This window comes from Pleurodeles waltl, chromosome 3_1 (genome assembly GCF_031143425.1).
Source record: "Pleurodeles waltl isolate 20211129_DDA chromosome 3_1, aPleWal1.hap1.20221129, whole genome shotgun sequence".
NCBI lineage: Eukaryota > Metazoa > Chordata > Amphibia > Caudata > Salamandridae > Pleurodeles > Pleurodeles waltl.
Window position 1 is genome coordinate 202,533,641 of NC_090440.1, and position 26,193 is coordinate 202,559,833.

The 26,193-nt window shown below is 43.5% G+C and overlaps 1 protein-coding gene across 15 annotated transcripts in view; it reads left to right on the plus strand.

The window, feature by feature from the left end:
* Positions 1 to 26,193, plus strand: part of LINGO1 (leucine rich repeat and Ig domain containing 1) — a 3,157,620-nt gene that overhangs the window by 1,641,911 nt on the left and 1,489,516 nt on the right. The gene's annotated exons all lie outside the window — the stretch shown is intronic.

A 26,193-nucleotide genomic window follows, 5' to 3' on the forward strand; every position in this document is an offset into this window, starting at 1 on the left:
CAGGATATAACTTTGGTAAGGGCTTGATGTCATTGAAAGCTTTCACAGCAGCCAGAGTTTCATCATCCAGTCTCATTCTGGAATGGGTAACTGCTGCAACAAAAGCCGTAGCAACCTCCGACTTTGCTGCTTCATCAGTCAAAGTATTTCTACACGCTGGTGGCGCATGGTGTGTACAACATGGGTATTTGGTAGTGTCTCTTTTAGATCTGCTACTTTCCCCCAAAGAAGCCTGTGTTTAGTGGTGTTCCCTTTTGAGTCTCTGAACCCATTCTGTCGACAGTAATGTAGGTATTCATTGAAGGACTGGACACAATAATACGGTTCACACACTATGAGTGTTCTTGGGTCAGGATCTGTATGTTCCAGTGTCATCAGGGGAGCCTTAAGCTCAGCCAGTTGTGCAGTGCAGCCCCCTGTGTGTATTTGTTCTGAGGGTGGCACTGGCCATCCTTCATTAAACCACTCACTGCTGTGCAAGCAGCAGAGTATTGGTGTTTTGTGTCTGCTTCCGGTTGGACTGAACCATCAGTGTAAATGATCATCTGATATTGGTTAAGCGGCAAACTATTAACAGGCATTGAGTATTCTCGTTCATATTGGAGGAACTCTTGTGCCAGTAACTTAGGGTCAACAACATAGTCACATCAGTGGCTGTCAGCGAGGTGGCCCATTGTATCCAAAGTGGATGTAATGCTTTTTGCTTTGGAATGCAGTCTCTGGTAACAGCTTCAAGAGCTGGTATCGGGATCATGACCACAATGCATTTCCTATGAGCCAAAGGTCTTTCTTTAATAACAGCCATCTGAACAGCAGTTAAAATATTTTCAGTGGGAGCAAAGAAAAGTTAAGCCATGAAATATAAATGTGATTTGCATGCTATTGGGATGGTATCACCTTCATTGAATGTTAAGTAGGTGAACCTGATGGCACCAGCAAATACTATGATTACCAAATTTGTTTTATTGTCCAGTGTATGTGTTTTGCCTCCAGCATGTCTTGTTATAAAGCTTTGAGTATGCTTGTATGTTCCACTGTCCAGAATATACTTGTGAAATCTGGATGTATCAGATCATACAGTGGTTTTATGCACTGTGCATAATCTGAAATATAAGTTCTGCCAAAATTCAAAAAGCCCAATAATGATTGAAGCTTTTTTATGCTGTTAAGTGGTTGTAATTGTGTACACCTTTCTTAGAGATGTGGCTCTAGGCTCTTTACTTCATTCAATAACTCTTATCCCAAAAACTGGAAACTGAGGAAGGCAATTTGTGCTTTCTTGAAATTGAATTTGTAGGTAAATTCTGAAAAACACACCACCATAGGCTCCGGCCCTCTTAGGTGTTGGACCAGGTTGTCGTCCATCAAGTAAATATCATCGACATAGGACAATGCCTCAGGGTGAATGTCATGCAATATAGAAGTCACACGTGCTGAAACAGTCCAGGACCGTTCTTATACCCTTCTGGGAGCCGAGAAAATTTCGAATACCAGCCTAATGCTCTGAAGGCTGTCAAATCTCTGCTTTCAGGTGCTATATTTTGGCAGAAGAACCCATTGAAAATATCCAGGGTCATTTTTCTACTTTTTGCACAATAAATTATGGATAAGTGCTGTGCTGTCCACATTTTGTATTGCAAATGTGTGTGCATGGCTGCTCAAATGCTGTAATCTAAGACTATTATGTATGAATTGTCTGGCTTTGCTACAGGGAATAAAGGGTTAATCAAAAGAGGTACACAGGGTTCTATCACACCTTGGTACTCGAGTTCTCACAGGTGCTTTAGCTTCATGTTTAATTGGATATTGTGGTTGTGATAATGGAATTGATATTACCGGTATTATGTGGTAGGGGGAATGTTAGTTGCAATACATCGTGGGAGCTTGTGCCGAAGCTCTATCTACTGCATAGGCTTCTCCTAATTTCCTAGGAACGAGAGGTGAGAAAGATGGTATAGTAACTTCTTCACTGAACGGAAGATTAAGGGCAAATTCTGGTGGCCAATTCTTTTCTCCAATAGGGTATCATAGCACTGTGCCAATTTTTCCCAGAATATTACGTTAATTGTGCACTCAATGTCTCCTTTGAGTTGCAATTTCAATTTGTAAACTCTGTCAGGGGGAGAGAAACCCGCGTGTCTGCAGTTTCGACTTCTAATTAGCGTTAGTTGCTGTCACATCCAGAAGCTCTTGAAGCTTCCGGTGAACTATTGTGACCTCGGCTGCGCTGTCTAGCAGAGTCAGTGCCCACTTCCTGTTCTTCATTAAGCTCTCTACTTGCATGGCATTTCCGGACGAAACAGCTGCCAATATTTTTCTTTTTCAACTGTGCTTTCTGTAGGGGAGGTTTATCTTCCTTTTTTATGGAAGTTTTAGCCAAGCACTGTAAATCTTTTCTTGATTTCACGTCCTTATTTCGTTGTTTGGAATGCCCACCTCCCTCACAATGTTTCCCCGGTGAGTCCTGAAAGGAACGAGATTTTCATGTATTTAATATATTGTTATTTATCAGGAGTTTTAAAAAAAAAATCTATTTCTAAGATTATAGCACTTTTCAGAGGTCTCCGGACGTGGAGAGCCTCCTCTTTGTTTAACATTATCTTTATTTTGTTGTTTTGTTTATCCCAGCATTTTTTTTAACCCTCAGCGGCTTGCTTGATAGAATCCTTATTGAATTTACCTTGTATTTGGGGTTTACTAGGTCTGAACCCCAGACTATGCTGACCTATACTACTATATGTCTTGGCGATAATCTTTGGCAGCTCATGTTCTTGATCCTGCACCGGCACATCCCAAAGCCGATGGCGTACTGTCAGAGCAACTGCCTCTTCTTTAAGCTTGCTTAACATTTTTGAGGGCACTGTGCCAAATTGCCTATTAATTGCATCCCCAAATCCAAAGCTGGGGCAGCCCTGTGCTCATCTTGAATTTGTTTCAACACTTCCTGTAAAATCACAAGTGTCAGTCTACTGTGTGCTATAGTATAGAGAGCAGCAAATACTTTCTCCCATGATGTGCAGTTGTCTACTGAGGGAACCATCCCAAACAGCAAGCACATTGTGAGGATTAGGTGTTTATCCAGGGGTCCCATATTGGGAAACACTGCTTCCAAAGTGACACATTTCTTAGCTACCCAAAAACTGAATTTCTTCACTTTTGGAGGGTACTTTACCCATTATTGAGTGCACTGTTGCAGGGTTGATCCCTGCTGTTGCCACATGTGGTTGTGTTGGAGCAGCTCTTGCTAGAGCGGTGTTTAACGTCTACATTACACATTTTATTAAACGTCTATATATTTCTACTAAATTAGTGTAAAGGCAACGTATTTCTGCTACCTTTCTGTGGGTGTGGTGTATACGTGGAGAACTCTGACCACGTTGGTCTGTCATTACTTAATGGACATAGTATAACAATTATGTTGGATGTGTGATAGGGTGCCATCAAGCCAATTCTGGTGTTCTTGAAAAGAAAGCAGTATTTCTAAATACGCATATGATCTGTAGTGTGCAGGTATGTTTGCTGGATTGCAGTCATGAAATGTATGTGTGTTCCCATCTGCTGCTTGAAAGTTGTCCTACAAATAAAAAATTCTGTAAGGCTTGTGTACCTCAGCCACAAAGGTTACTCCTCCTCCCTCCTCTATGGGGCCATGTTGCAATAAGTGCGTTATGAGAGGGAGTCTCCTATTAGCTGTGATTGCGACCCTATTGCAGTCTGCCATTATAACAAATGTAATAATGTAATACCTTGTTCAGATATACAAAACACCAACTGGGGATAATCCTCTTAAAAGGTTCAAGCTTGAACAACCTACAGCCGAAAGTAGGTATTACCTTCTTAGCTCAGGAAGATGTCCCTAACGGTATTGTATACGGTAATTAGTGTGCCTATACACATAGTGAGACAGAGATACTTGGGAAATCCCTAAAATCAGTGCCTAACCAATGTTGGTGGTGCCATGTTATAAGACTCTCGCTAAAATAATGAAAATGCTGAGTTTTGGGCGGCAGCACCACCGTGTATGGGGAACTGAGTCTGATCCCAAACTGTGTGGCAGCTGTCGGCCTAACCCTTTTGGCTAGCTAGCAGCACCTCACAGATACTGTAGGTAAAAGTGATTTGTGGCAACCCATTGCATGAGACTCTTAGACCCCACAAGGAAGTTGTTGTGAAAACAGACCATGCCCCATTCTCTCAGTTACACAAGTCTCATACATGTAATGACAAGCAGAAGCATATCTTGGTTCAGTAGGATTTATTGAAGCAAATGCATTTAACATGAAAAGGCATGAAGTGAGGTTAGAAGGATGATGAAACCAGACACACCATATTTGCCACAATAGTATTGCCAATATTCCCACACACACTACTAAGATTCTTACATAAGAGCAAGTAGCAGTGATAGCCCTAATCCCCCCAGCTAGTCCCAGGAGTGTAGCGCAAGCCCTATACCTGTGTTGTAGGCAAAGAAGAGGTTAGTTAGTCTGCTGGAAATCCTCCTCCATGACAGAAGAAGACACGCCAAGTTTCTGATGAAACTGCAAAAGTGACGGCAGCATAAGATGCCGATCTGACTGGAATGTCCCCTCTAAGGATACTAAGGCAGCCTGATGTTTTATAATTAACATTATATTATTCTATGAAATGCCCTGACGTGACGTGTGTGAGGAAGACGCTGTACTTTCTGAGACGGCAATACCTAGGAACCTATCATATGTAGCCTTGATGTGAGCACAGAATGAAATGTCGTGCAAAGCAATGAATAACAAAATTCTGCAGAGAACGACAATAGATAAGGATAATAAAACACTACCACTAAAATGATGCCTCACTAAAATAATACAAGAAATAAATGACCAAGTGACTCTGCAAAAGGTCACAGGCCTCAGACCTAAGCTAGAATAGGCCAAAATAAGTGTGAGTATGTGCCTAACAACTAACCTCACGACACCAAGACACGTAAAACTTAAAAGTACATGTCCAACTTTTTTAATACATTGCACCCTGCCCTCTGGGCTGTTCAGGGCCTACCTTAGGGGTGACATATGTATTAAAAACGATGGTTTGGGCCTGGCAAAAGGTTTACTTTGCCAGGCCGACTGACAGTTTAAAACTTCACACACATAGCTCTACAATAGCAGACCCAAGAAATGTTTAAAGGGTTACCTAAGTGGGTGACAAAATCAGTGCTGCAGACCCACTAGTAGCATTTACAGGCACTGGGCACGGGTAGTGCCACTTTACTAGGGACGTGTAAGTAAGTTAAGTATGTCAATTAGGTATAAGCCAATTGTACTGTGTTTAGAGGATACCGCACAAGCACTTTAGCTCTGGTTAGCAGTGGTAAAGTACAGAGTCTGAAGGCAAAAGTTTATGGGAAACCCCCACCAAGGATGCCATGTCTAACAGTGAGGCATCATTTTTCTTACAAACTGACTTGCTCCCTAGTGGCAGTTTGGCCACTGCTTAAGCAATTACCGAATGTTTTTTTCATCTACTTAAACAACAAGCCTGTTATTATCTCCATTCAAACCCCCATCACAGTCGGCCTGCAAATTCCATTTTAGGTGCAGTCATATATTTGCCCCCCTAATGGGTGCTTGGCAAAGTTCAGGTAGTTGTATCAAGCAATTTTTGTCATGAAAAAGCCATTGCAAATTGTGGGTGAAAACAGAACTGTGCAGTTATATGGATGTAGAAATCGCAAAATAGAATGCATTATTTGGACATCATTCCCCATTCCATACCCACTAATTTGCAAACCACCCGTTATTGTACCTTTGTATCCACACACAGAGGCCCGATCGTGTCTGGCTTGGTGTGTGGCGGCAGAGGCTGCCGTGTCTGTGGCCTATAATATTGCGACATTGGGAACCACATGCCATTCTTTGCTTCATCCTTATCCCCCACCTATGCTTCTCTTGGTTACCTTCTTTTACTTGGTGATTCATAAGATCGTTTTAGAAGCAACAGACCTTCACAGAAATGCAGCGTCACATAAATGCACACATAATTTTACGGAAACAGCTACACTCCCTCACACACACACCAAACCACACCTGCACTTGCACAAAAATGTACTGACACCACAAATAAACACACACTCACACCCATCGACACATTTATACATAAACAGCCACATTAACGCACACAATGGCACAAACATAAGCTCGCACACAAAAACACAGGCTCGCAAGAACACATTAACATACAAATGAGAATTCTTAAATTCACGTAGACATACAATGCCACACAAAATACAGCCGAATTTAGAGAGTCACACAGAGATATTTACGAACTATCGTATGAGAAACACAGCTCACGCACGGGGTCATACTCACACCAGAAATCTCAAAAGCATGCACACAAAAACACAGGCTCGCAAAACATATTAACATACACATGAGATTTCTTAAATCCACTTAGACATACAATTCCACTTACAATACAGGCCTAATTTAGAGAGTCACGCAGAGATATTCACACGAATACACAATAATTTACGAACTCTACCATATCAGAAACACAGCTCACGCACGGGGTCATACTCACACCTGAAATCTCAAAAACACTTAGCAAGGCAGAAGGACGCTAAAGCACCGAACCACAGTTTCACACATACGCACAGGCCAATGCACACACGCACGCTCTTTCTTAATTCTCCTGCGTCCAGTCAGGCTATTTCAGAAAAGCGACCCCGGTATCCCGCTTCCCCATCCCCGGGGGGCATGGTCCCGCCTCGCCCGCGTGCTTAGAAGGAAGTGTGCGCTGTGGAGAGAAGAGATAGGGAAAGCAATGGAAGAGATTAGGCGCAGTCCAAACAAATAATAAAAAGAGGTCTTGTGCGTGAACGCCAGGTTGAAATGGAATATCAAGGTCACGGGAGGCGGCTGCTCCTCCTAACCACACATTAGCTGTCTTCAATAATTCAGCATCTCTTATCGCTACCGGCCGAGCAGAGGCTTGGAGGATGTCTCGGCAGCCACAGAATGAGGCGGGGGTGGCAAGAGCCGTCCCTGGGAAAGCCAGGCTTTAAGGAATCACGTTAGCAGAAAGAGGTTCTGCAATTGCTGGGCCTTGAGTGGCGAGGGTTGCTTAATTAAGGAGGATGTAAGGGAAATTCTACCCACATGAGGAATCCAACATAATTAGGATCACTTTTTGGAGACGATGTTTAAATCATGGGAACGATTTGGAAAGATTAGTGTGCTGGGAAGAGGGTTGTGTAGGTGGGCATTGGACAGTTAATGTTGTGATCTTGGACAAGGACCCAGGAAGTGTGGCCGGATAACTAGAATGGTCTGCAGGTGAAAGATGTGCTGAAGAGTGAAAATGTGTAAGATGACAAGGGGTATGAACTGAGGTACAGACAAGTCGTGAAGATATGCCTGAGAGGCCAGACAAGCCATGGAGATATGGATAGAGAGACCAGACAATCAACGAAGATATGCACTGAGAGACCAGACTATCTATGAAGACCAGTGTGACTATGAAGATATGGACTGAGAAGACTGATAAGCCATGAAGATATGGTCTGAAGTAACAGCCAAGCCATGAAGAGATCAGTCAAGCTAAGACAAGCACTAAGAGAGATCAGACAAGCTGTGAAGGTATCAACTGAGAGACTAAACAGGCCATAAAGATATGGACTTAGTGACCACAGAAGCTATAAAGATATGGACTGAGAAGCCACACATGCCATGAAGGTATGGGCTGAGACACCAGACAAGCCATAAATATATGGACTGAGAAACCAGACAAGCCATGAAGAAATGTACTGAGAGCCGGGACAAGCCGTGAAGATATGGACTGATAGACCATGCACCCATGAAGGTATGGACCGAGAGATCAGACAAGCTCTAAAGGTATTGACTGAGAGACCAGACAAGATATAAAGATTTAGACTGAAAGACCAGACAAGCCATAAGCACATGGAATGAGAGACCAGACAAGCTGTGAAGGTATTGACTGAGAGATCAGACAAGCCACAAAGATATGAACTGAGAGACCAGACAAGCAATAAAGATATAGACTGAGAAACTGTACAGGCCATGAAGGTGTGGCTGACAGACCAGACAAGCCATGAGGAAATGGACTGAGAGATGAGACAAGCCATGAATATATGCATGAAGAGACCGAACACACCATGACAATATGAAATGAGAGACGAGACAAGACATGAAGATATGGACTGAAAGACCAGACAAGCCATGAAGATATGGACTAAGAGCAAGCCATTGTTATTGACTGAGAGACCGGACAAGCCATGAGGATATGAACTGAGAATCCAGACAAGTCATGAAGAAATTCACTAAGAGACTATACAAGCCTTAAGGGTATGTGCTGAGAGACCAGATAAGTCATAAAGATATGCACTGAGACACAAGACAAGCCATGAAGATATGGACTGAGAGGCCAGACATTTTATGAAGATATGGACTAAGACACCAGACAAGCCATGAAGCATGAGTTTCTCTGTTGACAATGGGCGCTGTCGAGTAGAGATTATAATTGGACAGTGTCTGGGGAAAGTTTTCTTTTATGGGGTGGACAGTATGGTACTAGGTTAGGAAAGTGTGGGAGAAGAGCAGAAGGGTGGACTACCTTTGGTCACAGAGGTCCATGTTTATGATGTGTGACCTAGGAGAGAATGTCTCTTACAAAGCATCCCGGGCTAGTTCTAGTTTATGCATAGAGCGTGGACTGGTAAAGGTAAAACCTAGAAACATGAAATGTGCTAGCATTCAGGATGTGCAGCCCGATATGTGGTATGTTCACATACATGAGACAGTTTCTGACAGGCAGACAAGTGTTTCACAAAAGCAGAATTTACTTTAGTGACACCGGGCTAGGTTCAGCAGCTAACCTTTGATGTGGGGACAAGAACTACAGGCAGACTATGCAGTCCGTTAGCAAGGGAAAATGTCTGGGGTAAGAAATGAGACCATTGAAATGGACATGGAATATTGGTTACATGTTTCTTCTGGGGTAAATGGTGTTTTGTTTCCATAAGGAATTGAATCTATATTCACAGTCTGTAGCCTAATGGCAAGACTGCACAACCTAAGAAGTGTCCCCTGACATAGGGAGGTGCAATCTCGTGACAGATTTGTGGTTCTGTGCCAGTGGTTGCATGTCAGGGTGATAGGTGAAAAAATAAATTTTCATCATGTTTGGGCCACAAGAGAATGTTTCTACAGGTAAGTTGATGCCTAGGTACTGAAAAGTGTTCTGTATAGGCAGCACTTTACCCCGGATAGAAGGGGGGTTCTAGAGTAAGTAGGAGAGATCCAGGAAATGGAGGTGGAAACTGAGCTGAAGGAAACCTATGTCATGAACAAGGTACAGTACATATATTCGGAGGACTGGTTATGAGTTCTGTAACTAAGAGAAGCAGAAAGCATGACGTGAGGCAGATGTAGTGAATTTGACTGTGGTATCAAGGAAAGGGTGAGGTCTGGTTTGTAGTGTTTTCTGTTTTAGAAGCAGTGCAGCATAGCAAGAGCAAAATGGGCTATAAGAAGCAAAGAACAGGCCTCTGTCGACCCCTGGTTTAGCAATAAAAGAAAGCCATGATGTAGGTTCAGTAGGTCCCTCAAATGTATGCGTCCAGGTGCCTCTGCACCTGCTGCACTGCTGAGAGATGTGCCCCTGGCTAGAAGATGGGTAAGAAGCTCAGAACGGGACAAGCGTAAGGAAGAAGTGTTATCTATGTCCCAGAGACAAGGTCATTTGTCAGGAGATGTGGATTAGAAGTTGTTATCCAGCAGTTTAAAGTCTTATCTGTGCTGTTGGAATGTTTTAGGAATGTGGTGTAGTAAGAGGTTAATAAGTGAGGTTTGTTTTTAGTAGGAGGACTTAGTCAAGGACTGTAAGAGGAATTTAGCTTAAACTATTTATGAAATGTTTTATAGAAAGGCTGCAGCTTGGTCATGTTCTATAGGTCTGGAACTAGAGGGTACCAGCATTGAGGTCAGGGTATTTAGTCTAAGAAGGAGGTGAGGGCTAGTATGAACTGCTAAATAATCAGAATTATATCAGCAAGTTTGACTTTTATTAGCAAAAATATTATGGAGAAGGAGGTCAGATAAAGTTCTTATTGTCTACATGAAGACCCAAATTGATTAAAAGGAAAAGACAAAATGCATGCTTATTATTTTGTTTATCAACTTTTTATTGACAGTAATATAAATGGCAGAGACACTGCTTGATAGTGCACTGATGACACAATAGTAGAGATCCACACGTTGTGTCCCAACACCCCCGTTTGCGAGTCTAGTTTATCCATTGATTGAGCAAGAATCATGTTGAGTCTGGGAGAACCATGTATGCTTATGTTTTTTTGATGCACAGGCTTTAATGAAGTATTTGTAGGGTTAGAATAGAAGGGCAGCTGCACCACCCCTTTTATTCAGCTTTGATCCACATGGACACCCTTTTCACATTCCTCTACACCAGTGGTTCCCAACAGTTTGACTTCTGTGGACCCCCACTTTATCATTAATGGAGCCTGGGGACTCCCACTGAATATTTATTGGAATCTGAGGACTCCCCACTGAGTTATTACTGAAAACTAGGGACCTAATCTGTTAATATTATTTAATTTTCTAAGCAGTCGCGGACCCCTGAGGAGGCTTCATGGACCCCCAGGGGTCCCCAGACCACAGGTTGGAAACCACTGCTCTACACTACTCATCAATTCCCTGAACATTTAATCTTCGAAGACAGATCTGGTTCTAGTTTCCAGTACAACTTCTACACTCACCTATCTGTGTTGAAGGTGGATTCGCTAAAGAAAGGACAAAGTTCATTTGTGTTAAATTGCTAATTAAGTTCCTGTTTTCTTTCACAGTGACATCACTTTCACAGATTAGATGTGATTGAAAGTGTGAAAGTGACAAAAACAGATTCAATTATGAACAGATACCGTGTTCTGGCCCCCGTGGAGAGTACATCTTTAATCATGTTCTTTTCCAGTACTGTAAGAAAGATGCAGTCAGTGAGAACTGTTAAAAATCTCTGCTTGAGAGAGATTGGTAATCAGATCATCATGTTAATTGTATAAAGCTTTTAGTCACTTTTTATTCAGACCTCCAACTAATTCGCAATGCAGAAGGAACAGCGTAGTGGTGACAATTTGCCTAGGTGAATTCTAATTAAAAGATAGTTTTTTTTAAATTAGCGTGCCAAGTAGTTGCAGGGCACCTGAAATCTACTGTTGATTTTCATGGGTAGCTCTCAGTTCCCTTCGTCTCCATTCCCCATTGCTCCAACCTATGATGACTTCTTCTGGGAAGGGGCAGGGGACTGAACTGTATGCCGCCGACGAGTGTCAGCTGTAGCATTTCCTCACTATCACTGAGGGCGGACATAACAGGCAATGATGAAAAATTCCGCGCCAGCAGCCGGTTCTCTGCAACTTTATATCATAGCCATCGTTGGCGGGGTTAAATTAGGCTAAACCTCGAGCGAAGTCAGAAAGTTCACCAGCATGACCCTACTTAAAACACAAAGTGACATAACACGCTCACACAATCAGAAACATTCTTTAGACCCTCCTCAGTTATAAGCATGTGTGTTCTCACTGTATCCCTCAAACATACACTTGGTTTCAGCTCGCAAATCGAAACAAAAATGATTGTACTATGATGGTCCCTGCTGGATCTGGGTTTGTAAATGCACATTTGGCAAAACTGACATTTACCTGAATGTTTGTAATTGACAATCAGCCATGGTAAAGTGGCTTGCTTTAGCAAGGACAGGCAGAACATGAAGCCAGATTTTGTCATTCCCTAGTGTAATTTGTGTTTATGTGGTAGAGAACAATAAACGTTTTGTGATGCTTCTGTGTTCAGAGAACAGGCATAACGAAATGCCATACGGCATGCTACAAACATTCATGTATACCTTTTTGTCATTTTGTTGGTGACTCATAACTGTGTGATTTATGTGACACATGAAAAGCCGTTGTTAAAACCCCTGAATATAAAATAGTTTTTTTAGAAACGTATTCGAATACCAGTTTAAAAGTAAAGAATAAAGCGTATTGGTAAGCTTCCCTGTTCTTACTGAATTCTCCATAAATGGTCGGCTGCATGTTCACTTGATTTTTTAAGGGCTGATTTATGTTAATAACTGCTTTGTGAGGCAGGATGGTTAAAGCCTTGCACTTGTGTTCCAGCACTAACCTGTCAGGTCCTGTCATGTAAACACGAGGATGTGCTTGGGAACTAAGAGCAGTCACACAAAAAACACTTCTTTGAAGTAATTCTCAGTCACAGGAAAAGAGGCTGGACTTTAAATAGCTGTCAGGCAATTAAGATCAGATTGTGTATACCTGTCCCACAATATAAAGGTGAATGTGTGCCAGAGAGAGTCATGACCGCGACATTACAGACCAAGACATCCCTAAATTAGACCTATATCTTTCATACAGTCCCAAATATATTTAAGGATCCTTGTGATTTTAGCAACCGAAGAAGTATCTGCATGACAAGAGACCATTGAGGTCTAAAGGTCTCTAATCTGGCCACTTTTCTAGCAATAACTGGAGACCTGTGTCTGCCCTTCTGCTGGAAGAGTGTGGTTCAGATCTGCTAAATGTTTGCCTGGAAGATCCAATGATGTAGTGCATCCAGTGCAGAGCTATGGAAATGTTAGTGGCAATTAACTGTCGGGTGCTAAATGTTTAATGCGCCAAAAGTTAAACCTTGCACAGTGCCTGTATGCATCAACCCCCTATTAATTTGTTCAATGGAGAAGTGTCTGGTGCGGAACCACTAAAGTGTCATATCCTGGTTTTGTGCTAGATTCTTCCAGCAAGTGAAACCAGACTCAGATATGGGGGCAAATTGTGTATCATTTGATGTACCCACCTGTAAAGTGTGTTTTTACTGAAAGCACAGATCCTAAATGGTTGTCCCCTGTGCAGTTGTCTTCACGAGGAAATCTGTTTTGAAGGTTGCATCGCAATTACAAATTCTATGCTAGGTACAACTGGCACATCTTTGTGCTATGGTTCAAGGCTGAGCACCACGCAAAACAGCCACTTTCATTACAAGCAGTGTCTATGATGACATCGCCTGATGCATTTGTAAATCTAGTGCAAGCACTTTTCTATCATTTGCACAATCCAACAATGCAGTTCTGCATCAAGCACTCAGTTATTTATTTGCAGTTTTATACTGCACAAACAAGACCCCAATGAATGACAGAGTGTGTGCTTTTTATGAACATAGTTGCAATCCCTTCCTATCTGAAGCCACCAAGACCATCTGCGGCGTTCCCCAAGGATCCTCCCTCAGCCCAACCCTTTTCAATGTCTACATGGCACCACTCATCAACATCGTCCAATCACACAACCTCAACATCGATTCTTACGCTGATGACACCCAGCTGATCCTCTCACTCACTAAGGACCCCACCACTGCCAAAACCAACCTCCACGACGGAATCAAGGCCATCGCCAACTGGATGGAGAGCAGCCGCCTAAAACTGAACTCACACAAAATGGAGATCCTCATCCTCGGCTCCAACCCCTCTGCCTGGGACAACTCCTGGTGGCCAGCCACTCTAGGAACTTCCCCAACTCCCACCAACATGCACGCAACCTAGGATTCATCCTAGACTCATCACTCACCATGACCCAGCAAGTCGAAGCCGTCTCATCTTCCTGCTTCAACACCTTCCACATGCTCCGCAAGATCTTCAGGGGGATCCCCACCGAAACCAGAAGGACGGTCACCCTGGCCCTCGTCAGCAGCAGACTGGACTACGGCAACGCTCTCTATGCTGGAACCATGGCCAAGCTCCAGAAAAGACTGCCTCTGCACGCCTCATCCTCGACATTCCATGCCGCAATCACATCTCAGCCCGCCTGAGAGATCTACACTGGCTCCCTGTCAACAAGAGGATCACCTTCAAGCTCCTCACCCACGCCTACACAGCACTCCACAACGCCGGCCCTGCTTACCTCAATGAACGACTCACCTTCTACACTCCCAACCATCAACTCTGCTCCGCCAACCTCGCCCTCGCCACTGTCCCTCGCATCCACCAAACTACAGCCGGCGGCAGATCGTTCTCCCACCTCGCCGGCAAGACCTGGAACACCCTCCGCGTCCACCTACGACAGACCCAGGACCTGCTGATCGTCAGGAAACGCCTCAAGACCTGTCTGTTGGAGCAGTAGCACCTCCAGTCTCAGCGCCTTGAGACCCTCACGGGTGAGTAGCACGCTCTACAAATGATTGATTGATTGATGAAAATGTTTCCTAAAACACTCATTGATAATCAAAATGATTGCTTGTGATAGAGGAACCTCAAAATAGACTTTTTTGTCTGAGCTCATATCTCTGTGTAAAGGTTTCACAAAGGTACTGAATGTTTTTCTTCTTCGCTCATTCAATATAATATGAAATTTTCTGTTTTGAACAATGGCAATCTCTTGATTCAGTGGATGGCAAACTTGTTCAATTTGATATCCAATTTAAATTTCTTACATGCCTTGCAGGCTATTCCCTCTATCCTTTCCTCTCCTCTTTATATTGCTGTCTGCTCTCTTATTCACTCGTCTACCACATGAAATCTCCTCCCTACAGTCTCCCCCGCTACTCTTCACTCCTCTCACCATTTGGAAGGCTGAATGGAGGGTCATCTTTCCTGCCATTCAGTGATTGGATAAAAGGTTTCAAAACCTATAGGGCTATTTATTAACATTTTGACTAGGTGTTAATGTGGCACAAAGCAGCACAAAGAATTGCATCAGTTTACTTACCATTAAAAAGACTCATAGGTGCAGTGCAAAATTTCACGGCTTTAACACCCATACCAGGCCCTTTCTGATAATGCCAGAAAATGTTTTTATTTCCTCAACATTCAACCATAATTTATATATATACCTGCACCTTTCCGTATACAGTTTAGCCTTCAATTTGAAGTGTTCGATTATAATTCACCTTTCTCTATATCTTCCATTTCCCCAACTTCTGTTCCATCAAATACACCTCTTTTCCTTTATTCTAGTACTTTTTATCCTACGTCCTTTTTAATCTCCTCTGCTTCACCTCCATTTCTGTGTACCATCTCCAAAATTCTACTATGTGTCTGATATTCTCTCTTCAATACCTTCTTCAATCAGCAAATATTTTTCCACCCTAACCTAAAACAGTTAAATGCCCTCTGGTAACCTCATGAGTACTATTCAGGAATATAATTTACTTCTTTAAATGATACCCTTCACAATCCAGTTTACCAGTCCATCAAGGTTTCATAGACTTACCTCACATACCCTGGGAAACCCATGATACACTCCGAATAATTTGTTCCTAACCTGGTCACACTCAGTGTCATAGATAGAAGGAAGACGAGAGCTAACATCTATATATTAGTCAAAACATAGCCTCTTCTTCTTCAAATTAAGTCTCAGCCACTCTTCAAATGATTGGCAAAATTATGGCTTCACTTGAAAATAGTTTCATGTTGCATCAGTTGCCCTTTTCTTTCTCCTTTACCTCTCGACCATTTTCAGGTCAGTGCCTTAAACTAATAAACAACCCTGCACTAAAGGAACTCCACACGTTCTGTCCAATAGTGACATTGAAGAACTGCTGCTTGCTTACTACACATTAGGGGCCAGATGTATCAAAGGGTTTTACCCATTCTGTGTCTATGGGAAAATGCGTTGGTACATATGGCCCTAAAATCATTAACTTTTTAATTTTGGTGTATACTGTGGGAAAGTGTAATGGTTTTAATTAACTATGCACATTGGTCATAAAACTGAACTGCACTGAGAATTCAGATCTTTAAATCTAACATAAGTCTTCGCAACCATCAGCTTGACCACAAGAACTGAATCCCCAAAAGAAAAAGTGTGAAAAAATAAAACAGAGCCTATGGGGAAGCCTGAAGTCTATCTTTCATTTAACGCCCAATCGCAAGCAGTACAGCAAGTAATTAAAAGACAATTGTAGTTTAAACTGACCAGAATTCTTACTTGAAAACAGTCAGTTGGATCCTAATGCTAAAAAACAGACAATTTATTTAAGTTTTCTCTCAGTACATAATCAAGAGACAGAAACATGTTGCATTTTGCAAAAACATATCTAATGAGCCGATGGCAGGATCTTTTCCCAGAGGAGTCACAAGACATCCTCGATGAGAGGATATTATTCATTAATACAATATTGAGCTAAATCTTCTCCCAAAATCCAGCCTCCGGTTGCCAATACTGGAAACGAGATTACGCTTTGCAGAAGTGCGCAAGTGTACTGCTCTGAATATAATGCCTCTGGGCCTACAAGAGCCATGAAAATTAGCATGCATTTTGCAAATAAATGACACTTAAAATCGTTATGAACTACGTCCATATTTGTTTATACAATATATCACTTCACACTCCGTCATGCAGGCACATATAAAACAATAACACTGCAGTACCTACGAATATATGATTGTTTTTCTCAACTGCAACCCAAAAAAAATCCCAATGAGATTCTGATTATATTGTATCACAGCTAAGAGTGGTCATTGTTATGTCAAATTTCTGTTACATTATGTCTAATGACAGGGCACATGTCATTTAGGATTTGCTGATAAAACCCAGACAAATAATCTGGACCCGTTATTCTTGACAAAAACCTAGACAACTGTATTTTATTAACCAGTACTAGACTTCCCATCTGCAATGGTAACCCATCATTCACCTTGACCAGGAGGGTAAAATGGTGGAGCTGTTGAAAATATTTGCAGAACCACCAAAACAATGCAAAAGTGTGAAGAGTGATCTATTTTTCTCTTTTTCATGTCTGTAAGTTGAATTGAAATTCTCAGACGGAAACCTACAAGATTCATCATCACTTTCTACCCTCCAGTGGGGAATATATGTTTAGGGCTGTGCAAAATAAAAAAGAATCTGTTTTTGCATAATTACACAAAGTTTTTAACTTACACAAAATTATGTGTCAATATGCAAAATGCATACCCTTAATTTTTCACTATATTTTAGCACAAAATGCATCCTTGCATCAATTTTTGGTGTAATTGTTTTGGTGTGCTTCCCAGTAAATGTTTACCGTGAATAGCATTTAACTACATAATGTGTCATAATGGCATATGTTTGGGAATAATTAGTGTAACATGAAACTTCCCAAATTATGCAAGTTGAGCTAGAGTATTTTTAAATTTAGACTAGGCCGCTATATTATTTGTGGGAAAACTTAAACTTAAAGCAGAAAGATCAAGTTTTCTCCTCAGATAATATCTTCCTGATAGCCTTTAACCTTCACTGGGCAGAGATCAAGGACATGGCACTATCTCAACTCCGTGCTCAACACCCCCTGTCCTATGTGAAGTGCTCGATCCGCACTATCAAGAATAAGGGCCATATGTACGAAAGCTTTTTCCCATAGACACAGAATGGGTAAAATCCTTTCGTACATCTGGCCCTAAATCCCTTAAATCAGTGGATCTCTTTCTTCATCAATCTTACTAGTAAGTTGATAGACCAGAAGGAAAGTTTCTCACCCATTCTTACATTACAGTCTTGATAGGGTTTGCTGAGGACCTTGGCCCGTTAACATACAAACACTTAAATACACAAAGTTTCCTTAGTGGTTATCAAATAAACCAAATGAATTGTGAGAAAGGCAGATTCCATTTAGAATACATAAGCTGCTATCATTGAGAGAAGCAGAAAGCAGGGTAGGGCACTGCTGAATGCTCCATATCGATGTCCCCTTTGCCTAATGTTTTGTTGCTTTTACATTGTAGGGGTCAGAGGTTCTGAAGCTGGCATGGTGCTGAAATGCAGGTCTGATGTCTCTTACAGAACTCCATTACTGCATTCTCAAGAAATTGGCAGAATTCGCATACAAAATCTTGTCTTATTAATATTAAATGGGGCAGGATTTCTGTGAATCCTAATAAATGTAGTTTTTCCACTGTGCTTGGTAAATATGTTGCAGCTGAAAAATTTAATTGGGTCACACCGCAGGTGCTGTGCAATATTTGCATCTGCGTTGTGACCTAATGACACATGGGTCACACAGCAACAGTTTCAAGAAGCTGCATAACTGCAGTGCGACGTCCTTCACCAATGATGCGTTACAGAGCAGTAGTTCCGATATGCTATGAGATCCTGTGTCAGGAATGCTTTGCAGTGACGGTTCCAATGTGGGCTGCTAGATGATGCATCACTCTTCATTGGTTCTGCTAAGACCACAGCTGGGCTGCTAGAGCACCCTCCGGCTCCCCCAAAGACCCAGGACTGGGGTGGCACCACCTGGGCGTGCAGGATACACAGCAGGCAGGGTCCAGGTACAGGGTTCAAGGTGATTGGAGCCTTTTCTGTCCCTTAGACTCTGATCAGAAGGCCAGCCAACTAGCCCTTGGAGTCACTTTGTGGTCCTGGGTTCAAGATGCAGGTTCAGTCCTTCTCACCCAGGGAGTGAGGAAGCAGGGCAGTCCTTCTTGCAGCAAGCATCAGAGCAGCACAGCATCCCTAACCCTGAGTCTTCCATAGGTACAGAAATATCCTGAAGAGTTGGATCTGAGGGTTCAATAGTTATAGCTGGTGCCCACTTTGAAGTGGGAGAAGCTTCTAGAGTCTTTCCTCTACAGACGTGTCTGGAATTTCCTGCCTCCCTGCCCTCACTGCAGCTTGTTTGGGGGGGACGAAAGACTAGTGCAAAATCATTTATGAGTGTGTTGAGGCAGAGTTTTTGTAATTTGTAAGTGTTTTAGATGACAACACCACCCCCATCAAGTTAGAGATGGCCTGTCCTGCCAACACCTACCCTTCACCTTCGTCTTACTGTCTGGGAGTAATACGCAAAGGCCAACTGCAACTAGTCATTTGACCTAGGACATAGGCTGTAGGCACTAAATTCTTGAGACAAGAACAAGCTAACTGTCTTAAAGTGGCATTTACAGAACAGTGACCTACAATCTAAAGACACTATTAAAAAGGGGTTTAAATTACCATTCTTTAGAGAACAAACATGACAATCTTACCTACTTCACTTATTACTTGTAATAAGGTAACCCAATGTTACCCTTTGGGCGAGGTAGGCTTCACAGTAGTGAAATACAAATTTAGGAGTTTTTCACTAAAAGGATATGTAAAACTTAAAAGAACATACCTGCCATTTTAAATACACAGCATCCTTCCTTTCCTATGGGCTGTTCAGGGCCTACCCTAAGGGTGACTTATATGAATTAACAATGAAGGTTTAGGCCTGGCAAAGGTTTATTTTTGCGGGTCCAAATGACAGTTTCAAACTGTAAACACAAGCTGCAATGGCAAGTCTGAGACAGGTTTAAAGGGCTACTAAACTGGGTGGCACAATCAGTGCTATGGGCTTAATAGTAGCATTTAATTAACAGGCCCTGGGTACATGCAGTACAACTTTAATAGGGACGTAAAAAGTAAATTAAATGTGCCTATTGGTTGTATGCCAATTTCACCATGTTTAAAGGAGAGAGCACAAACACTTAAGAACTGTTTAGCAGTGGTTAAGTGTACAGAGTCCTAAGGCCAAGAAAAGCAAATAGGAGGCGTAAGCCAAAACGTTTGGTAGAACGCCACCCTAAGGAGGACATGTCTAACAGTTCTTCTTTCTGTTTTTGGTTAGTCTACGTCTGCTCAATCTATGGGACACCAGACACCTACTCCAGCACTCTTCTGTCTGTGGAAAAGAGCTAAACATCCCCTCTTAGGGAGCATACCTGAAAACATGTCTAGCAATGGCTACCTGTGACAACCTAAAAAGGATACTGGGAGAAAAGTATGCCTTGTCCCCCCCTCCCCCAAGAAATACCTCTGGACAAGAAGACTGAACTGCAACTAACAGCATCATCTTGGAGGGTGGCACTCTGCCACGGAGTGAGGAGCCTTATATTGGAGCTCCTCCGCTCACCGGGGCCCATCGCTGATTTTTCCTGCATACATGCATTTGGAGGGGACTTGCTGGTGCAATTCATGACCATACCTGCTGAGGGCCCAAGGCTGCACTGGGGCTTCACTGCGACTGCTGTGGGCTTCATTCGCGAAGCAGCTGAGGCCGGTTAAATTGCACAAGATGGAGGCTGCTGCACAGTGGAGAACGACTCCCGCCCTGCACCCTGCTTTGGCTAGTCCAGTGCTGATCCTTTGGTGCTTGGGAGCTAGCCCATATTTCCACGTGCTCCCCACCCCTCGATTATTGTAACTTTTCCTTGCTGGATCCCACTGCGGCAGAAGCATTAGACTGTTCTCTTTTTGGACACTCCATTGATGGCTAGATATGTCCTGGCTGCCTTACAAGGGACCACGTCTGGCCTGCTAGCTGTGCTGGGTGGCCTTGAGTGGACTATCTGGCATTTGGGAGTGCTACTGCTACCATGCAGCCCCCACCTCCGACCGTTGGGGCTATTCCTCTTTTGACGTCGCAGTGCATACAGGACTGGGCAGGCATACTCCACAGTGGCCAAAGGGAATTTCATAGGACAGCGTGGGTGCTGCTATGCAGCCTGGATGAAGACACCTTCTTTGACCATTTTGGTTGTACCCGCTTCAAATCCAGTGCGCAACAGGGTTTGCTACCCCCTCTGGAGAGCCTGAGTGCTTTTGCTGTTTCTGCTTCCTTTCCCTCTTCTCCCTTTCTCTTCCTTGTTTCTTGCAGACTACTGGGCACTTTCACGACCCTTCGAGAGATGCCTGATGGTAGTGCTGGAGATGTCACCAAGGGGAGTCTCTCACGCCAATGACCTCACTCACCCATTCCAATGGCTGAGGACTTGGGATTCCTCATTATTCTGCGACTGGCTTCTGTATTCTCTTTGAGTCCGCTGCTGCTGTTGAGGCAGCGTCACACACTGTTAGAAATGGGATCTTTGGTTGACAGTCAGGTTACCCCCTATTCAAGCAAGGACCCTCACTCTAGTCAGTGTAAAAGAGAATGACCCTCAGTCAACCCCTGCTTACCTCCTTGGTAGCTTGGCAGAGCAGTAGGCTTAACTTCAGAGTGCTAGGTGTAAAGTATTTGTACCAACACACACAGTAATTTAAGGAAAACACTACAAAATGAAACAACACCAGTTTAGAAAAATAGGAAATATTTATCTAAACAAAACAAGACCAAAACGACAAAAATCCACAAGTCAAGTTATCAATAAAAATGCAAAAAGAGTCTTTAAGTAGTTTTAAACACACACTAACGCTGTCAGCGTGTAAAAGTACCTTGGGCACGTCAAAAATAACCCGCACGGGTGAGTGCGTCAAAAAGGGATTGCGATGCGTTGATTCCACTCACGAGCGGGACCGTGCGTCGTTTCTCCTTTCACCGGGTCGGGCGCGTTGTTTCTTCTCTCCACAGGAGAGTAGTGCGTCAATCCGGTCAGCACTCTCGGATCCGGGCAGGCCTTGAGTTTTTTTTCCACGCACAACGGTATTTGAGTCGGAAATCCAGCCGCATGATGATCCCAAAAACCCGCAGCGCGGGTTGTGATCTCCAGCCTCCGTCAGCGATGCTGCACGTCATTTCTCCTGCTCCATGCGTCGATTCTCCGGTCGCGTTTCTTGCGAGCGTCGTTTCTCAACTGTGGAGCCGGCGGCGCGTCATTTCTTCAGCCGCTGATCAAAGTTGCGTCAATCTTTTCCCCGCACAGCGCTCTGCGCGTTGATTTCCTTGTCTTTAGGCTGCCAGCTTCTCCTTTCAGGGTCCGAGGAACAGGATGGGCACCAAAGGGCAGAGTAGGAGTCTCTCTAGAGACTCCAGGTGCTGGCAGAGAGAAGTCTTTGCTGTCCCTGAGACTTAAAACAGGCAAGCTCTAGATCAAACCCTTGGAGATTTCTTCTCAAGATGGAAGGCACACAAAGTCCAGTCTTTGCCCTCTTACTCTGGCAGAAGCAGCAACTGCAGGATAGCTCCACAAAGCACAGTCACAGGCAGAGCAGCTCTTCTTCCTCAGCTCTTCAGCTCTTCTCCAGGTAGAGGTTCCTCTTGTTTCCAGAAGGGTTTCTAACATCTGTGGTTTTGGGTGCCCATTCTTATACCCAATTTCTCTTTTGAAGTAGGCCTTCTTCAAAGTAAAGTCTCTTTTGAATGTGAAATCCTGCCTTGCCCAGGCCAGGCCACAGACACTCATCAGGGGGTTGGAGATTGCATTGTGTGAGGGCAGGCACAGCCCTTTCAGGTGTGAATGACGACTCCTCCCCTCCCTCCTAGCACAGATGGCTCATCAGGCTATGCAGGCTACACCCTAGCTTTTGTGTCACTGTCTAGTGTGAGGTGCAACCAGCCCAACTGTCAAACTGACCCAGACAGGGAATCCACAAACAGGCAGAGTCACAGAAATGGTATAAGCAACAAAATGCCCACTTTCTAAAAGTGGCATTTTCAAACACACAATCTCAAAATCAACTTTACTAAAATATGTATTTTTAAATTGTGAGCTCAGGGACCCCACACTCCACATGTCTATCCACTCCCAAAGGGATTCTACACTTTAATCAGATTTAAAGGTAGGCCCCATGTTAACCTATGAGAGGGACAGGCCTTGCAGCAGTGAAAAGGACACATAAAAAACATTACTATATGTCCTACCTTAACCATACACTGCACCCTGCCCTTGGGGCTACCTAGGGCCTACCTTAGGGGTGTCTGACATGTAAGAAAAGGGAAGGTTTAGGCCTGGCAAGTGGGTACACTTGCCAAGTCGAATTTATAGTTAAAACTGCACACACAGACACTGCAGTGGCAGCTCTGAGACATGATTACACAGCTACTTATGTGACACCTCTAGTGCACTTTACTAGGGACTTACTAGTAAATCAAATATGCCAATCATGGATAAGCCAATTACATACACCTTTTGTAAAGGAGTACTTGCACTTTAGCACTGGTTAGCAGTGGTAAAGTGCCCAGAGTAACAAAAATAGTAAATTCAGAGTCCAGCACACATCAACAACCTGGGGAACAGAGGCAAAAAGTTAGGGGAGACCACGCCAAGGATGAAAAGTCTAACACACACCACCCTTCTCACTCTATCTCCAGCCACTGCAGCAGGCACCTATACATCAGGGGGTGATTGTGGGCACAACAGCCTGAGACTGTGTGAGCCTTCTTCATCCTTCCTTAACCACTGGTGCTCTTCACTCTGTGTTACACTCTGTGTTAATCTGCTGATGGGACTCTCCTGCACTGTTTACTCCCCACAATGGGCAACATGCAAAAGCTCTGTGGTGATCCTCCTGTGCCCCAGCATGTGTGCGGGGATACCAGAGTGATGAGCTCCAATAGAGGGACAATGGAACACACAGTTGATTCTTTGGTAGTGGACTTTGTCCTGTTGAGGGACAACCACACAAAAAATGTCTGACAGGGTTCACAATGTAGAAGTTGTAGTCTCAGAATAGGCGCCTGTTGTGAAGGAGCACTAGCTGTGGTGACAGAGCATGTCAAGATCTTCAAGCACATAATGGAGGACTAGGAAGGAAGAGTGAGTTGCAACAACATATGACTCGTCAGACTGACAGTCTGTGAAGGCTGGTTCTGTGGTCTCCTTTCTGGAGGACTGGCTACATAAGGTTGTGGCCCCCGTGGGGCTGGACAAGATCTTTGCACTCAAAGGGGCGCATCACTGTTCTCCAGCGCATGGTGCCTTATCGCTCCTTTTAGTATTCCACCTCCATTTCTGGGATAGCGATTACCTCCTTTGGCAGGCGTACACTTCCAGCCTCTATCAGGTGGAGGATGCAGATGTATTCATTGGTACAAAAACTGAAGACGTCTTTTACTGCAGTGAGGAAATGTCTGTCTGACCTCTTTATCTCCTGTGCCCTCTCATTCCCTGCTAGACTGGGTACAACTGGATGGCATAGCTGCACTTTTTAATTGGATAAAAAGATTAAAAATCTACAGGGCTATTTATTAACATTATGCCTGGGTATTCATGTGGCACAAAGTAACACCTGGAATTCTTTCAGTTTACTTACCATTAAAAAGACTCACGTGCAATCCCATAGAAACCTGGGATTCGATGGACAGCTATGAGCCTGGGGGCAGCCCCAAGCAAGCAACTCTCCGCCGGTGTCCAGAAGGTCCAAGCGACAGCGCTTGAGGAACCACATAGATACATTTCCCACATAACAGCAGGTCTGTGCCAGTAGGACTCAGGCGTTGGTCATGCCTGCTTTATTGGGCTCCACTGGAGTGTGAACAGAGAGTGGAGCATCATCAGGGGAGGACTCAGGGTCGGGCACTGAGAGTGTACTGGCTTAGATTCCAGTGCTCAACTCTCAAAGATAACGCTAAGAACAACAGCCAACATTATCTGATGTGGGGGATATGTGAGTTGTTGGGGGAATTCTAATGTTCTTGAGATGCAGGTGACTGTAGATCCTTTGATTTGAGGTATAGGGTCCAAATATTCCTGAAGAAACTCAGAGCCCATGTTGCTTTCCTACAGGAAAGGCACCTTACCAAAGCAGAGAGTATAACACTACAAAAGTGGAGGTGAGGTAAAGAGTACGCTAACACCTATTTGCAGTTTGCACAGGGGCGGGTAGGGTCCTCATCTGGACACTGCAAGGTGCTTCATTTCTACTCCACACTGAAATTATAGATCCCGAAGCACAATATATTCTGCTAGGGAGCAAATGTGATGGCAGTTGTATCACCTTCACAAATCCCTATGGTCTGAACAGTGATCAAGCAACTTTCCTTACTACCCTGACACCTCATACCTCTGCAGTGCTGCACTACTGAATAGAGGCAGATTTTCATTGTATCGCTTATGTTAGACTAGATCATTCACATCCCCCTTTCTGTCCTCACCAACCCACAAAAGCACTTGCTTTTTCTACCTCTGAATTGTGGAATGGGGTTTAGTTGACTCATCCTGGGCTCACCACCCTCACCCGCCACAATTCGGGCATCCATGAACTATCAATTTTACTTTACATGCTCCTTCCCACACCCCAAAAACCAGAATGTGTCTCCCAAGTTGAATATCTAGTGAAAACCCACTCAGATTGTAATCCTTTTTTACTGACACTAGAATGGGCTGCTACAACACCATATATCCCTACCTGGAAGTTCAACACTGTGGCTCTTTATGACCCTATCTTCAAAGTGTCACTTGCTGATTCAATTCAAGGCGACTCCTCTGAAAACAAGGGCATGGTCTCCTCCTCCCTCCACTTGAATGGGAGATATTCAGGCTAGTGGTCAGTGCACATTGCATTGCTAAAACTGTGGAGTTTCAGCTCAGTTACATATCAATATCAAACATCAGGAGGCACTCCTGAAATGATTAGAGCTGCTGCGCACTGGAGCTCCTGACTCCCCGGACTGGCTAAGGGCCAAAAAAAAAATTCTCTCACGCTCCTGGAATGCCTCAAAATGTATGATTATAATGCTTATATCACAACAGCCCATAATAAGTGTGATAAAGCTGGCTAGCTGTTGGCCTGGCTGGCTATCCTCAGCAGGCAAAACTCCCCAATCTTTAGCATGCAGAGGGCTAATAGTAGACTTTACTCAGACAGATATCAATGGGTACTCCTTTTGCCTCCTTGCCCAGCTGGGTGATGTGCCTACTCAGGCCATCCATGTTTCCATTACAGCTGCTGGCACCGAAACAGCCTGGGTTTGTGGATCCATCACTACCCTGGGGCAAATCTCTTGGGTCAGATGGACTCTCAATTGAGTTCTATGCCACCTATCTTGATATCCTAACTTCCAAGCTTACAAAATTGTAAAATGCTGCTAAGGCCATGGGGTGTCTCCCCCTAATGATGAGGGAGGCCATGTTGGTACCATACACTTTTTTGCACAACCAGCAGAGCTTGAGATTCTTGAATATTATTAGACGTTGAGTGTGAGTTTTGGTTTAGTTCATACAATAATCCAATAATGAGTTAACACTGTGTTGAGTAACCCGGTATTATATATTGAGGAGTAGAAGCTGACTTGAAAATCAGAATTTTCTCTCCAAAAAATCAAGGGAATCTCAGGAGACTTCAGTGTTAAAGACTTTTTTAGCACTTGTTACTGCTTCACTGTTAAAGGAGGAGAACTCTTAGAGAATAATCCTGGTCTCTTGTTTGGTATCATTATCAGAAACATTGCTTCCAGAATACCATTTTATGTAATTCATCAATCAACAACCAGTGTGATACATTTTACATATGATGAAAAATAAATGATA